The sequence below is a fragment of the Schistocerca piceifrons genome, chromosome 2 (assembly GCF_021461385.2).
Source record: "Schistocerca piceifrons isolate TAMUIC-IGC-003096 chromosome 2, iqSchPice1.1, whole genome shotgun sequence".
NCBI lineage: Eukaryota > Metazoa > Arthropoda > Insecta > Orthoptera > Acrididae > Schistocerca > Schistocerca piceifrons.
The window spans coordinates 314,273,848-314,289,519 of NC_060139.1; positions in this window are offsets into that span (position 1 = coordinate 314,273,848).

Below are 15,672 nucleotides of genomic sequence, written 5' to 3' on the forward strand. Positions count from 1 at the left end.
AAAATTTTTCTCAATCAGAAAATTCGCAGAATCTGAGATTAACGACAGAAGATTCTGGAATAGTATCGAACACAGATAGCCTTATGGCTATGCAGAAGGAAGTTAGTTTTGCGGGAAATGTTAGGGGCGAAAAGAATTCTGAACAACTTAATATGGAGCAGTTGATGAGTGCTATATTAAATTTGGGAGCACGTATGGAAACACGGTTAGACTCACAAATAGGAACGATTAAAACTGAGATGGGAACAATTAAAACTGATATGGGAACAATGGGAACAAAGTTAGACTCACTGGGATCACAAATGGGAACAATGGAAACACGGATGGGAACAATGGAAACTCGGTTAGGATCTGAATTTAAAACAGAGATGGGAACTTTGGAAACACGGATAGATTCACGAATAGGGACATGTTTCAAAAATATGAAAGATGAATTAAAGAAAGAAATCAGGGAAGAAGTACAACCGATTCTGAATTCTCACAATAATAGATTAATTGCAGTAGAAATCAGACAAAGGGAACAGGATAGAGAACAGGAAGAAAGAGATCGCGTGATAGTACAGAATTTTTCAGAGTTAAATTTACAACGTGCAAAGGATAAGGAAGAAAAATTTGTGAGAATCGAAGGATCCGTACCAAATGACAGATTAAATAACCTAACACAACAATATGAACAGCTAGCTACCAAATGTGACAATACTGAAACCCGAGTCGCGACACTTACGGAAGACGTAAATAAACAGAAAGAACAATTAGGTGACTTATCGAAAAGAGTTGAGGAAATTTCAGATAAACTGACAAATCTTAGTTTACATGGGGACAGAGATTCGGATGATACAGCTCCATTACCATTTGCAGAAACCGAAGAGTATCAGAACATAAATAAGCATGTTGAAAATCAGGGAAAATTTAATGAACGCGTGAAAAAGGAATTTGAGGCATTACGGAAGCAAGTCAAACAAATCGAAGGCGAAATTGTAGGAAAAGATAGCAGAAGAAATTTAGAATCACAGGTAGCTGAGGGGTATGAAGAAAATAATTTGTTTCATTTACGGGATGCAACAAGAGAGCGCCAGGCGCGTGAATTTAACAATAATCGTTATTGGGACTGGGACAGACGCGGTAGGTCTTTGTCGCCACGAGGCGAAAACTTTGATTATAAACACTTTTTGACTGCCCGGAAATTTAAGATCTTCCGCAATTCTAAGAATGACATACATCCATGTTCATGGCTAGATCAATTTACGTACGCACTTCCGCCAAATTTGCCATTAAGTCACAAACTAGAAATTATGTGCGGCTATTGATGTCCTCAGGGGATTCACTACTCTAAGTGAATATGTGCCGTAGCGAGCATAGGGCCCCGAGCTGTAGTGGTGCTATTTCTCTTTTAGTTTTCTGTACCGCTGCCTACTCTTTCACTATTCTTTGCATCTGTCAAACCAGCTCTTCGACTATCAATCTATCTAGACAGTAGATAAACAATAACCGGATATGACTGTTTTACCCAAAAGTGACTTTGGAAATTACCGATTGGACTTAATGTACCTAATGCAGCATTTATTTGTAGTTTAAACGAATTTTTTCTGTTTCTCTTCGTGACAATATTATTTCATATGTTGACGACATTCTTATTGTTAAACGTTCTTGGAGTGAGCACAACAAAATTTTGGACTCATTATTACGTATTTTTGCACGAGTTGGCATGACAGTGAACTTGGAAAAATCAGAATTTGGTCGTTCTCAGGTGAAATTTCTCGGTCACATTATTTCTACAGAAGGTATTCTTCCTGATCCAGAAAAATTAGATGCTATTCGTAATTATGCTGTTCCTACTACAAAACGTGATGTTCGTAGTTTCCTTGGTGTCTGTAATTTTCTTCGACGCTTTGTTAAATTGGACGATTTGGCCACACCTCGTTTATGTGAACTATCTGGAAAGAAATCTAATTGGTGTTGGGATGAGGAAGCTCAGTCAGAATTTGAACAGCTTCGTGATGCTTTAGTTGCTGCTCCACTTCTTTCACATCCGGATTTATCTAAAGATTTTTGTTTGGCGACGGACTTATCATACAAAGGCCTAGGTGCACATTTATTTCAAGAGATAGAAGAAAACGGCGTTGTAGTACAGAAGACTATTGCATTTGGAAGTCGTGTTCTCTCTAAATCAGAAAAGAATTATTCGATTACGGAACTTGAAGCTTTAGCTGTTGTTTGGGCTTTTACAAAATTTCGGACATTTTTGTTTGGCAGACATACTAAGGTTTACACCGATCATCGAGCTCTGGAATTTCTTATGTCAACAAAATTAACTCACGGCAGATTGTCACGATGGGCGTTGTACCTACAGGAATTTGACTTTAGTATTGTTTACATACGGGGTTCTTCTAATATTGTTGCCGATGCCTTATCACGTGCACCTATGGGTTTGAAACAAAGTGCTGAAGAGGACTACAAGGAAAACAATTATTGTTTGATGTATATTCAAGGTGTTGCGTTTGAGAACTTTATTTCGTCTTCGCTCCAGGATATCGCTAAGGAGCAAAATAAGGATCCAATCTGGAAGGACATTAAGGAGAAGTGGAGGAGAAAGGAAAGCGTGGCGATTAGACAGCATTATTTAGTTCGCAATGACATTCTTTTTAAACGAAAATCGGTCGACAACTCCGTTTGGTTAGTTTGTATTCCTGATGAGTGGGTCAATAAATTGATTTGGTATACGCATCTCAGTTATGCACACTTTGGTCCCAGAAAATGCTTTCATAAATTACGAGAAAATTGTTACTTCAGTAATATGGAAAAACGTATTCGATCTGTTCTTGCCAAATGTAAATTATGTCAAATGGCTAAGCCTCCAACGATTTCTCACAGAGCACCGTTGTTTCCCATCATTCCAGCGAAATTAAAGGAGATGGCTGCAGTCGATTTGTTTGGTCCAGTGGTTCGATCTACTAATGGTTTTGCGTACATTTTCGTAGCAGTGGAGTTGACGTCAAAATATGTGTGTTTTACACCTTTACGCAAAGCAACAGCTCGTTCAGTATCTAATGCTTTCATCAAACATTTTCTTAAAGAAGTTGGTCCTGTTGATAAGGTTATATCAGATAATGGATCACAGTTTCGTTCTAAAATTTGGCTTCGTACTCTACAGCGTCGTAAAATTAAACCAATCTTCATTTCACTTTTTCACCCTCAATCTAACGCTTCAGAGAGATGGATGAAGGAAATCAATAAATTGTGCCGTCTTTATTGTCATCAGAATCACAGAACGTGGGATCAGTATCTTCATATTTTTCAAAACATTCTGAATGAACTTCCTAATGACTCAACTTCTTTACCGCCTCTATTGATATTAAAAAATAAAGCACCGACAAATCGCATATCTGAAATCATTCCTTTTCCGCCTTCACGGAAACTGCGGCATTCTGAAGTTGTGAACATGGCTCTGCAAAATATTGCATCTGCGGCTGCTAGAAGAAAGAAATCGGCGAAGCGTCCTGGTCGTTTAAAAACTCTTTCAGTTGGTCAAAAGGTATTAATTAAGTCTCATCGTTTGTCGCACAAAGGAAAGGGCTTATGTCGCAAATTTTTTCTGCTTTATAACGGTCCATACAGAATTCGCAAAATTATTCATGATAACACTGTCGAAGTAGAAACTCTTAACTCTCGACGCTCTAAAGGAATACATCATATATCAAACGTTAAAATTTTTGTGGAATGACATACTTGTGAGAAACTAACAGCTACATGTAAACATGCGGAGAGTACAAGGATACCGCGCTGTGTTTTGGCGGCGGCATATACTCAAAGCAACAGTCAAGTCTGCGCGCCGCACAAGGCAGTCGTTGACCGCAAACAATAGCTTCCTACGTCACGCGCCTACAGCTGATCGAGCGCTCAGTGCGAATGCACTGACAGCCGTAAACAAACACACAGTCTAATTTCTCCGACTAAATTCTGTATAAAGCTATAGTGACTTGATGAATTGTGTTATTAACATTCAGTATTTTTCAGGATACGGTTGTATAAAATACTTAAGAACTACAGGTAAATTCTGTGTGTCTCCGACGTTAAGACGACTTGCTATCGAGAAAATTTCAGAAAGAATGTAATTTCGAAGAAGAAACTAATAAACTAAAAAAGGTAACTGTTAATTGAGTTCATTTTTCAGGTAACATGTTTCCACTTAGGTACGTACTTTAGACGTAATTTGCTGCTCGCGATTACGTGATTCATACTTTGTGCTAAATTTCATGTTCTATGAATTTACGTGTGAAGCGACGTGCTTGTATACATTTACTGATTTTGACAATTATTGATTAATGAACTGGGTTGTGACTTGTATATATTATGCATCGCTTAGCCGCTATGCTTTTTCACTGATGTCATATTTTCTTATTATGTGTCTGTTGTGCTTATTTATTTAAATTGTAATGGTAACCTGATTTATTGTGCTGATGTGTTTAGGTATGTAAGTTATACTTTGTGATTTATCTGCTTGCGCCTCCATGTTTACTTATTAAGATGACATATGAACATTTATTTGCTTATGCTGATATGTTGCTAATAACCTGTTTATTACGTAAGATATATGTTTGCTGCTTTTTGCATGGATTACATATTTACACATTTCTGTTTTGTTGCCATAACTGCTCTTTAATTTGGTGTATAGAAATGCTGATATACTGTGTATAAACATAGAGTTTAGGTCACACTATTGAATTAATTATAGATTGTTCGCTTGGCAGAGCCTCGTTGTAGGAATTGTGCTGCATACACTTGTGGACATTCTGTTCACTACTGGTATATTTAATCGCTATTGCTTGTTTTGCTTACGCTCAGTGCCTTATATTTTTAAGATAAGAAAATTAACTGCTATAATTCGACGAACGACATTAGTACAAGAGAGTCATAGAAGTCACATGAGCTGAGGTTTTATGAAAGCTGTATAAATTTATGCTAATAGGAAGGAAGCTAACGACATGACATACCAATACTAGGTTTAGACCATTAACAGTTATTACACTGCATTTTTCGTGAGCAATTGAAATAGGAAGTGACACTTGACACAAAAAATACTCCACATGTTTGCTTCTGCTATGATTCTTGAAGTGGTGTACACACTGTGAAATATTATGATCATTCACACTCCGTAATCGTACTTAATTACTGAGAGTTATTCAAACTAAGTCTGTTAGAGGTCAGATATGCATTTCTTTTATTTAATAATGGACAAGGAACCAAAATGTATCTTATAATTTATAATGAGTAGAAAATTTGGGTCAGATGGATTACACAGAGGTTGTGTGTTGGCAATGTGTCTTCGGATTGTATGGGATGCTGAATTGAAGTTGCATTAGGATTTTATCTGTACTTGTTCGAGGAGACTGACGAGAGGAAAGAGTTGTTATGGAAGTGAAATGATATTGGTGCTGAGGTTTATATTTATCGATGTATTATTATAGGTATTGAGAGTATATGAAGTTGTTTGTGGACAAGAGGTAAGGTGATATTGGTGCTGAGGTTTACATTTATCGACGTATTATTGAGGTATTATTGAGATTATGTGATGCTGATAATTATTGGAGTTTTGGTGGATAAGAGGTAAAGTAAGTGAGGAGCATATTTTTTTTGTTGGTCTTATGGAACAAGAGGATGAAGAGAGCAGACTAAAACACTAAAATAGAAGGAAGATAGTCTATACACACACTTTGTTATATCACTAAGCAGTATATACTTTTTTTTGAAGAGAGGAAGTAATTGCATATCTTAGCTCACTGACAGTTGTTCAACAACAGTACATTTTGATCTGGCTTGGCAAACATTGGTCTTGACATGATGACTATGACATTGACTAACTATTATTGACTATTATACATTGCTGCCAGTACTACTTGATACACATGATGAACATCAGATTTAGACAGAATTTCATTTACACAATTAACACTATTCAGTTACACAGTAGTACTTAATGTGGATGAGAGATGAGTGAGTGTGTTCTGTGTGTTTTCCTTTACTAATCCTAACCACCTATCTCCTAAATATTATTTTATTTGTTTGTAGTGGCTTGCACTGACACCCATAAATATTATAGGTTTACTGGTATTTGTGTATTGTAATAGTTAATAGGACAATTATCTGATATCATTTGTGTGTTTGTTATGATTTGTATGTTACTGTAAAAGCATTTGTATGTGTATTCAAACTATTGTTCATGCCTGAACTGTCTGATTAGTGAAGATAAATATTCTGAACTGTTACTGGTACCTTTTCTACATGAGTGGTGCCACTAGGACATGTTTAATTGGTGCTCATAAACTCTGACGAACAGTGTGAACAGTGCTAGTGAGTTTGATGGAACTGCTTCCGCTGAGAGATGTGACTTTTTGCTGTCTGCACCTACTCAACATTGCTGGGTGCAACTGATGGACTGCCTCTACTGAAATGATGTTACTACTTGTTGTTTGCACCTGCTTAACATTGCTGGGTGCAACTGATGAACTGTTTCTACTGAAATGAAGTCACTTGTTGCTGTCTGCACCTACTCAACATTGCTGGGTGCCACTGTTAGAACTGTTTCTACTGAAATGATGTTACTTTTTGCTGTCTGCACCTACTCAACATTACTGGGTGCAACTGATGGACTGCTTCTACTGAAATGATGTCACTTGTTGGTGTCTGCACCTGCTCTCAACATTGCTGGGTGCAACTGATGGACTGTTTCTACTGAAATGATATCACTTGTTGGTGTTTGCACCTGCTCAACATTGCTGGGTGCAACTGATGGACTGTTTCTGCTGAACGATGTGACTTGTTGCTGTCTGCACCTGCTCAACATTGCTGGGTGCAACTGATGGACTACTCCTACTGAAATGGTGTCACTTGTTGGTGTCTGCACCTGAACTCAACATTGCTGGGTGCCACTGATGGACTGCTTCTACTGAAAAGATGTCCCCTATTGCTGTGAGCACCTACTCAACATTGCTGGGTGCCACTGGTGGTCTGCTTCTACTGAAATGATGTCACTTGTTGGTGTCTGCACCTGATCAACATTGCTTATGCCACTAATGGACTGCTTCTATTGAAATAATGTCACTTGTTGGTGTGCACCTGCTCAACATTGCTGGGTGCAACTGATGAACTGTTTCTACTGAAATGAAGTCACTTATTGCTGTTTGCACCTGCTCAACATTGCTGGGTGCAACTGATGAACTGTTTTTACTGAAATGAAGTCACTGGTTGCTGTCTGCACCTACTCAACATTGCTGGGTGCCACTGATGAACTGCTTCTACTGAACTAATGTGACTTGTTGCTGGGTGTACCTGCTAAACTTTACTGGGTGCAACTGATGGACTGCTTCTACTGAAAAGATGTCACCTGTTAGTATCTTTTTTTTTGTATAAACTAATCATTGAAAGCATTTTATGTGAACATTTGTATAAACTAATTTTTTGTATATTGTGTAAACTATTATGTAAAGCCACGTGTATGAAAAGAATTTGTATTGCCTACTGTACTTTATACATTAGGTTAGTAAAAGGTCAGTGCAAAGCCAAAATTTTAACTAATTATGTGATATTTAGGTAATAATATTATCTTTTATTTTTGTCTGTATTTTTCTGGACGAATTTGGTGGTATTTTCACCACCAATGCTGGCAAAAATACCATCAAATTCTGGCCTGTGGAGGAGGGGCATATGAAAGGTGGCTACACTGTGCCACTGCGCCAGAGATTGCGCCAAAGAGTACTATTAAGCCGCCTCCACAGTGCCTGTTTAGAGTTCGTAGCAGTCAGTGCTTGTTATGAGATCGGACTAGACAGTGTGTGTTTAGAGTTCATGGCAGTCAGTGGTTGTTGAGAGTTCGTGGCAGTCAGTGCTAGTAGAGAGCACAGTGTGTGTTAAGAGCTCGTGATTGTCGTGAAGTCGGAGTAAGATGTTGTAGTAAAGAGTGTTGTTCCTTGTCTTATGCAGTGATTTGATGGGAGAGATAGCAGATGTTATTGTAATGAGTGCATTTCGTCAATATATATGAAGGTAAAATTTATAATGTTCCTTTATTAGTTGTGTATCTGAAATAATGTGTCACTACAGGTTCAGTCAACAAAGCATCTGGCTTGTGTTCTTGGATTAGAGTGTAATTGTGATTTTTTTGCGTAATTATAGTTTTTCTGAATTTCTTTTGTCACGTCAGTATAATTGGTATCAAAATTCTTGTCTTGTTGGAAAAGAACCGTGCCAGATGTGGACGTTGAGTCACACCCCACATACAGAACAGTGACTCTTGTGCTTATTGGTTTTGTTGGTTTTTTTTTTTTTTTTTTAGTTGCTGGGGACTTAATTAATTAATTGTGTTTACGAAAATCTACTTACATTGTTTGTTGCAGTCAGATAGCGTAATAATACTAGTCAGGGCCAACCGATTACGAGACACTACGTAATCGGACAGACAGTTACTAAAAACAAAAAAAGAAATCATTTTCAATCTTATACATTTAAATAAGCCCCCATGCACCTGGTCGCACGAGTCTCGTTTCAGATTGTATCGAGCGGATGGACGCGTACGGGCATGGAGACAACCTCATGAATCCATGGACCCTGCATGTCAGCAAGGGACTGTTCTGGCTGGTGGAGGCTCTGTAATGGTGTGGAGCGTGTGGAGTTGGAGTGATATGAGACCCATGATACGTCTAGATACGACTCTCACAGGTGATACGTATATAAGCATCCTCTCTGATCACCAACATCCATTCATGTCCATTGTGCAATTCCAGCAGGACACGTCCAGAATTGCTACAGTGTGGCTCCAGGAACACACTTCTGGGTTTAAACACTTCCGCTGGCCACCAAACTCCCCAGACGTGAACATTATTGAGCATATCTGGAATGGCTTGCAATGTGCTGTTCAGAAGAGACTTCCACACCCTCGTACTCTTACGGATTTGTGGACAGCCCCGCAGAATTCCCTCCAGAACTACTTCAGACATTGCTCGAGTTCATGCCACGTCGTGTCGGCACTTCTGCGTGCTCGCGGGGGCCCTACACGATATTAGGTAGGTGTACCAGTTTGTTTGGCTCTTCGGTGTAAACTTGATTGGTGTTGTAATCACTGAAAAACATAACATTTACTCTCAGCCCGTAAAGTTTCATTTCTTCTTCTCCTCCCTTCCTGGGTGCTTCGTTTTTTTCTCAGTTGGTTTTTTTTTTTTCAAATATGTCGAAACTTCTGCGTCGTCCAGTGTCGACGGACTCAGCTTTGTTTGAGCTCAGGGGAGTGAATAATGCATTGGGACACACCGATACTCGGTCAAAAGTGGAAGACCGGTTCCGTAATCTGATGCGAAGCCGCAGATGAGGGTTATAAATAGCTGGGATCAAATCTCGGGGACGCTTACGTCGAGGCACCCGGTCGCAAGTTGGTCTGTACATAAACTCCCAACCTGCAATGTTTTATATTTAACTATGTATCTACAGCTCATAAATAAGTGCAAGAGTGAATCTGTGGTGCCCGCATCTCGTGGTCGTGCGGTAGCGTTCTCGCTTCCCACGCCCGGGTTCCCGGGTTCGATTCCCGGCGGGGTCAGGGATTTTCTCTGCCTCGTGATGGGTGGGTGTTGTGTGCTGTCCTTAGGTTAGTTAGGTTTATGTTGTTCTAAGTTCTAGGGGACTTATGACCACAGCGGTTGAGTCCCATAGTGCTCAGAGCCATTTGAACCATTTTTTGAATCTGTGGTTTTTGATAAATACCAGAAAGGTGTTGGCAGAATTGAACCTTTGTGGGGAAGGAGAACTAGGGTGAAGTGTGCCTGCTTACTGAGTAGGTAGGGTTATTAACTAAGTTTTGAAGTGTGCTGGTTTCTGTTCCAGGTCCAGAGCATAATATTAGTCTCCCTTGAAATTTCATTAAAGCATACATTTCCGCCTAGAGTGAAGCATACATCCCCCTCAGTAGCTGTTGTTGATTATAATGGAAAGATAAATTATCGTTCGACAACTGAGTCGAAGATTATTTCATTTGTGAAAAAAATTTGCGACGTGAACGATGATAATGCGTAACACGCTTTGTCTTTATTATGCCAGAGGTGAAATAGAGAATATCAAGGCGAGTAAAATCTAAAGCCTCATTACATCACAGTATGACACTGAAGACACGTAATCCAGTCAAATCATCAGGATAAAAACCTACACCTTGCAAAACGTGGCGTAGAAGATTTTATTTTTTAACTTACTCGTTTTGTTGGAAATCGGGAAAATTCAAGTTTTTCAACAAAATTTACGTTGGCTTAACTTTCTGCAGTCAAAAAACTTGAACATTTCCGACTTTTTTCAGTTTTATCTTCAGAAAATCTCAGTTTCTTGTGGTCCCAGAGCTTTAACGTCTATTTCTTATTTAAAAGAGCACAAAATTCTCTACAAATTTCATTACTAGCTAAAAGTTTTTTCTGCATCCAATGCCAAGGGCGCCACAGTTTGTCAAAAAAGTTCTCAAACTTCGTGCAAAATGGCAAGATACTAAGTTTTCGTGCGCTTTTATTTCAATTTCTGTTTATGTAGTGGAAATGTACATTATAATATGTTACGTTAAACAATGGAATTGCGTCTCACAATGGAACTGAATATCTCACTTTGCGGATTGGCCAGCATTTAACAGCATCGCTGAAATTGCGTTCAATACCTGCTAACACAGTCAGCTCTAATTGAGTGAATTTCTTTTTGTGGCGAATAACTAATTGCGTACAGGTGCCGTACATGTTTTATAGTTGAATGATGTTAATGATCAGTTATAAGAAAAAGTGGGTAGGAATTATTATTTAGCGGACAACATTGCATCTATAGTTAACTGCGCGGAGCACGATTGTCTTTGCTGATTACTTCCAAAGCGCGTTCCCAGTGTAGTGGGACTCTAAATTGAAGCGTCACCCATCCACTAGTGTCAGCCCAGTTTGCAGGTGAATATAAATTTAATTTAGAGGTTTGTTTATGTATTTTTGTAATCTTTGTAATTGTTGTGAATTATCTAAAGTTTTGTATTTATTTTTTATGTTTCAAGTACGGAGAGGGCGGCGCAACGAACGGAGACAGCATCTTCACTGCCGGGGCCAGAGAGAAAATTGCTGGCCACTATACGTCGCGGGTCGACAGCCAGAGAGCGACAGAAGATCCTGAAACCGAGTTGTTGTGTCGTGCTTCTAAAAACTGAAAAAATAAGAATTTGTAATGTTTGTACAACAATGACGTCATAGAAAGTTTAATCATGTTGTAAATGTTCAGTCCTATCTTGTCAAGGCTCAGGTTCACGTCTATATGTGGTATATATGAAGATAATAAACTAGTGTATACTACAAAAGTTTAAATACGTGTTCCGAGAATTTATTAATGGAGAATTATACTAAGGAACAATAGATAACTTGCAGTAATATAATTTCTGAGAAGAAACAAACGACATCTAAATTAAAAAAAAGTTTGCGCAAACCAATTGGACTGAATGACGTAATTCTGCGCATACCACTCAAATGATGATGTTTTAATTACAGTTTCGTTCAAGAACCATTCAGAGACAATTTAAAAAGAATTTAAATAATTTTGAAGTGTGTTGTAACTGACGTAGGTGACGAAGTCTGCACATGGTCATATGTCAAAAGAAAATCATTTATACAAAACTTACGTCGTTACAGTACACCGTGGCGACCTTATAAACAGGACTTGTGTGCAACTAAGTCACACAGGTACGAAACAAAACATCAAGAGTACTTCGGAAGTCAACGCGACTTTCGTGGAACCTTCACCAGCCAGCGGCGACTTCGCGGGTGTGGGCATCTGACGGAGCGCAGCCAAGCAGTACGATCACGCAGTTATTTCACGAGAAGGCGCATCTGTTGGGTAGCAGCTGAACGCTGCAAAACCCGACAACCTTTTTCTCCCTAAACTAACAGGCCCAGTACGTCAGCTGGGGGGGGCGTTCCTCCGGCTGGTATTAGAGGTGTTGCTGAGGGCTTCACCTGTCTACGGTGGGGCCGGGCGTGGTTGCAGCCAGTGACGTCTCCGGTGTTCGACTCAGCGTCTTGCCGGTTGCGGAAGCGGGGTCGCAGCATCTCAGCGGCTGCATCGACGGCTGTTACTTCTGCAGCCCATAGCAGCACACTGATCACCGAGAACTACAAACTACAATATTAGTGTCCGGTGAATCTGTTTTAAGTTAGAAGTGGAGTGTGGTACAAAGGGAGTGTGCTTTTAATAGGACTGTTGATTACAAGTCTGCATGTGTAACTAGTTAATATCTTATAATAATGTCGGGAAGTGAAATGTCAGACGAAGAGCAATCTGTGTCCGATAGGAGCATGAGATCCCTTTTTAGGGCGATCGCTAAAGTAAAACAATCTAACGAAGAATCTACTGGTAGATTAAAAGAGGAATTAAAACAGTCTAACGAAGAATCTACTGCTAGATTAAAACAGGAATTAAAACAGTTTAACGAAGAATCTACTGCTAGATTAAAAGAGGAGTTAACAAAATCTACAGACAGGTTACAGGAACATCTTAATGAAACCAGTCGAGAATTAAGTGATAAAATAGAGGCTTCTAATGTTGAAATGCAGGAAAAACTAGCAGGACTTAGTAATAAGATTGCTGATAATTGTAAAAGGTTAGAAGAACATATCCAGGAATCGCGTGAGGAAAAAGCTCGCATGCGAAATTATATTACTGACTTAACCAAGAGACTAGATAATGTCAATGTCTTAGTTGTAAATGAAATAGGGAAAAATAACGATAAGTTACGAGATGAATTTTCTATGCAAACAGAAACTGTTCGTAGAGAATTATTAGAATCTATTAAAGAGGTTTCTACCAAACCAGTAGAGATTTCTTCAATAGATAATGTAGAATTAGAGACATTAACTCATCGAGTAGAAAAAGATCATACTGAAATAGAAAACATGAAATTTTTAATTACCAAAATATGCAGTAATCTTGAGACTTCCAAAGATAATAACATTGACGAAGGTACAGAGCGTTCATATCGTGAACACAGTGAAGAATCGATATTAGCTAACCGCGTATCCAATACAGAAATGTGAATACAGGAAATTACTAAACGGTTATCGGAATTAGATAATAATGAAAACATTTCAAGTAGTAGAAGTAATAACGTAATCAGAGACACCAGTCGCATCGTGTTTGCTAGCTCGGACGACAACAACACAAATAAAGAAATCACGGCAAGCAAATCCGACGCAACTCCGTCTCTGCAATCTAAACAAAATCCAACTATGTCTCTCGCAGAATGTTGGAATGATATAACGACAAATTTAAATGTAGCAAGTCGATTTCCTGTATTCAAACCAGGAGGCGAACTTCACCCTATAATCTTTATAAAAGCTTCTGAAACTTCATTATCTCCCAAATGGAGTAATGAAAAACGGATTCAATTTGTAATAGGACATTTAGAAGCAGAAGCTGCGGAATGGGCAGTACTGCATAGAACTGAATTTAGGGACTGGGATGATTTTGTTAAGCAGTTTAAACAAAATTATTGGTCAAGAGGAAAACAACAACACTTAACTTTAGAGTTGTTAGACCCTCCTCCATATTCTAAACGGTGGAGAGGTTATAGGAATTATTTCGAATGGCATTTAAGCCGTGCTAAATTAATTGAAGAACCAATTATTGAAAGTCATCTAATACGAGTCCTAATTACTAGGTTACCGTATTATGTAAAGGAAAGAAAAATGTTATTCTACGAATGGTCCATCCTAACGAGAAAAGGAAGACCTTGTAATAGTACGATCTCATCCTAAAAGTTCGAAGATCAATAAGGAATGTAGAAAATTCTTCTTTATCTTTGAAGGTCCATATGTTGTTCATAAGGTTGTACATCCCAAAGCGTTAATTCTTATGGAACCTTCATCAGGTGTAATTAAAGGATTATATAGTGTCGATCAAATGAAACCCTTCATTCCTAAATAAGTTAATATTTAGTATATGTTAAATACGGACGAGCGTTCATAGTTTATTCATGTGAAGTTTTTCGTGATAGTTACGTGTTATTTTAAAGAAATGACAGGAAGTTAAAACAAGTGTTCTACAATAATCTACGGGTACTTCAAAAAGGTAAAAATAACTAAAAGGGGATTTATATGGAAGAATATTTTGTTATTAGGTCAGAAGGAATTTTGTATATTTTATATTTACTCGGATAGTAGGAACCAAAGAGGTTGTTGTTGTGGTCTTCAGTCCTGAGACTGGTTTGATGCAGCTCTCCATGCTACTCTATCCTGTGCAAGCTTCTTCATCTCCTAGTACCTACTGCAATCTACATCCTTCTGAATCTGCTTAGTGTATTCATCTCTTGGTCTCCCTCTACGATTTTTACCCTCCATGCTGCCCTCCAATGCTAAATTTGTGATCCCTTGATGCCTCAAAACATGTCCTACCAACCGATCCCTTCTTCTAGTCAAGTTGTGCCACAAACTTCTCTTCTCCCCAATCCTATTCAATACCTCCTCATTAGTTACGTGATCTACCCACCTTATATTCAGTAGTCTTCTGTAGCACCACATTTCAAAAGCTTCTATTCTCTTCTTGTCCAAACTAGTTATCGTCCATGTTTCACTTCCATACATGGCTACACTCCATACAAATACTTTCAGAAACGACTTCCTGACACTTAAATCTATACTCGATGTTAACAAATTTCTCTTCTTCAGAAACGATTTCCTTGCCATTGCCAGTCTACATTTTATATCCTCTAACCAAAGAGGATGGTTAATAATTTTAGGGACCATGGGCGTCCAGAGCTATATGGCTCACGAGAACATATCAGAGTGCCTTTAATAGAGATTTGTAATAGTGTTAATATAGAACACACCAAACGGGGCTCTTTCGCTTGTTTCTCCTAAATAAATTGGCATTACCCAACAAAGTGTCCGAAGGTAAAGAAAGCCGTGCCGAGATTCTAAAGAAAGTTTTACTTGATTTCTTCTTGACCTCAGGAATAAATAAAGCATTAGGGAAAAGAACGACGTAAAGTAAATAGTACTATTAGTTATTGTGAGAAACTTATTAGTAATATACATTTTGGAAAGAATAACTCTAGTAAATGAATAAAACTGAAACTAACCTATCACAATTTGAACGCTCTGTCCTAATGTAACAACGTTAAAGAACGTACTAAATTATTATTTACTAGCAACTATTAAATGAAAAGGAGTAACCTCCATATATTCGGTTGTGAATTACCATAATAGCACAATTAAAAGTAAATGACAAATAGTCACAAAAATATTGTCATAAAAGGATTGAATCTATCTAAAAGCAAGAACTTTAGATTATGGAAAATGTGAGAAAAATGTATAATATTAACAGTTAAATATTGTATATAGAAGAAGTTTATTTTCGGTTAAAACCTGACAAACTGAGCTTGTGGGTGGGGTATGTAGTCGGACGCGAAATTGAAGCGTCACCCATCCACTAATGTCAGCCCAGTTTGTAGGTGAATATAAATTTAATTTAGTGGTTTGTTTATGTATTTTTGTAATCTTTGTAATTGTTATGAATTATCTGAAGTTTTGTATTTATTTTTTATGTTTCATGTACGGAGAGGGCGGCGCAACGAACGGAGACAGCATCTTCACTGCCGGGGCCAGAGAGAAAATTGCTGGCCACTATACG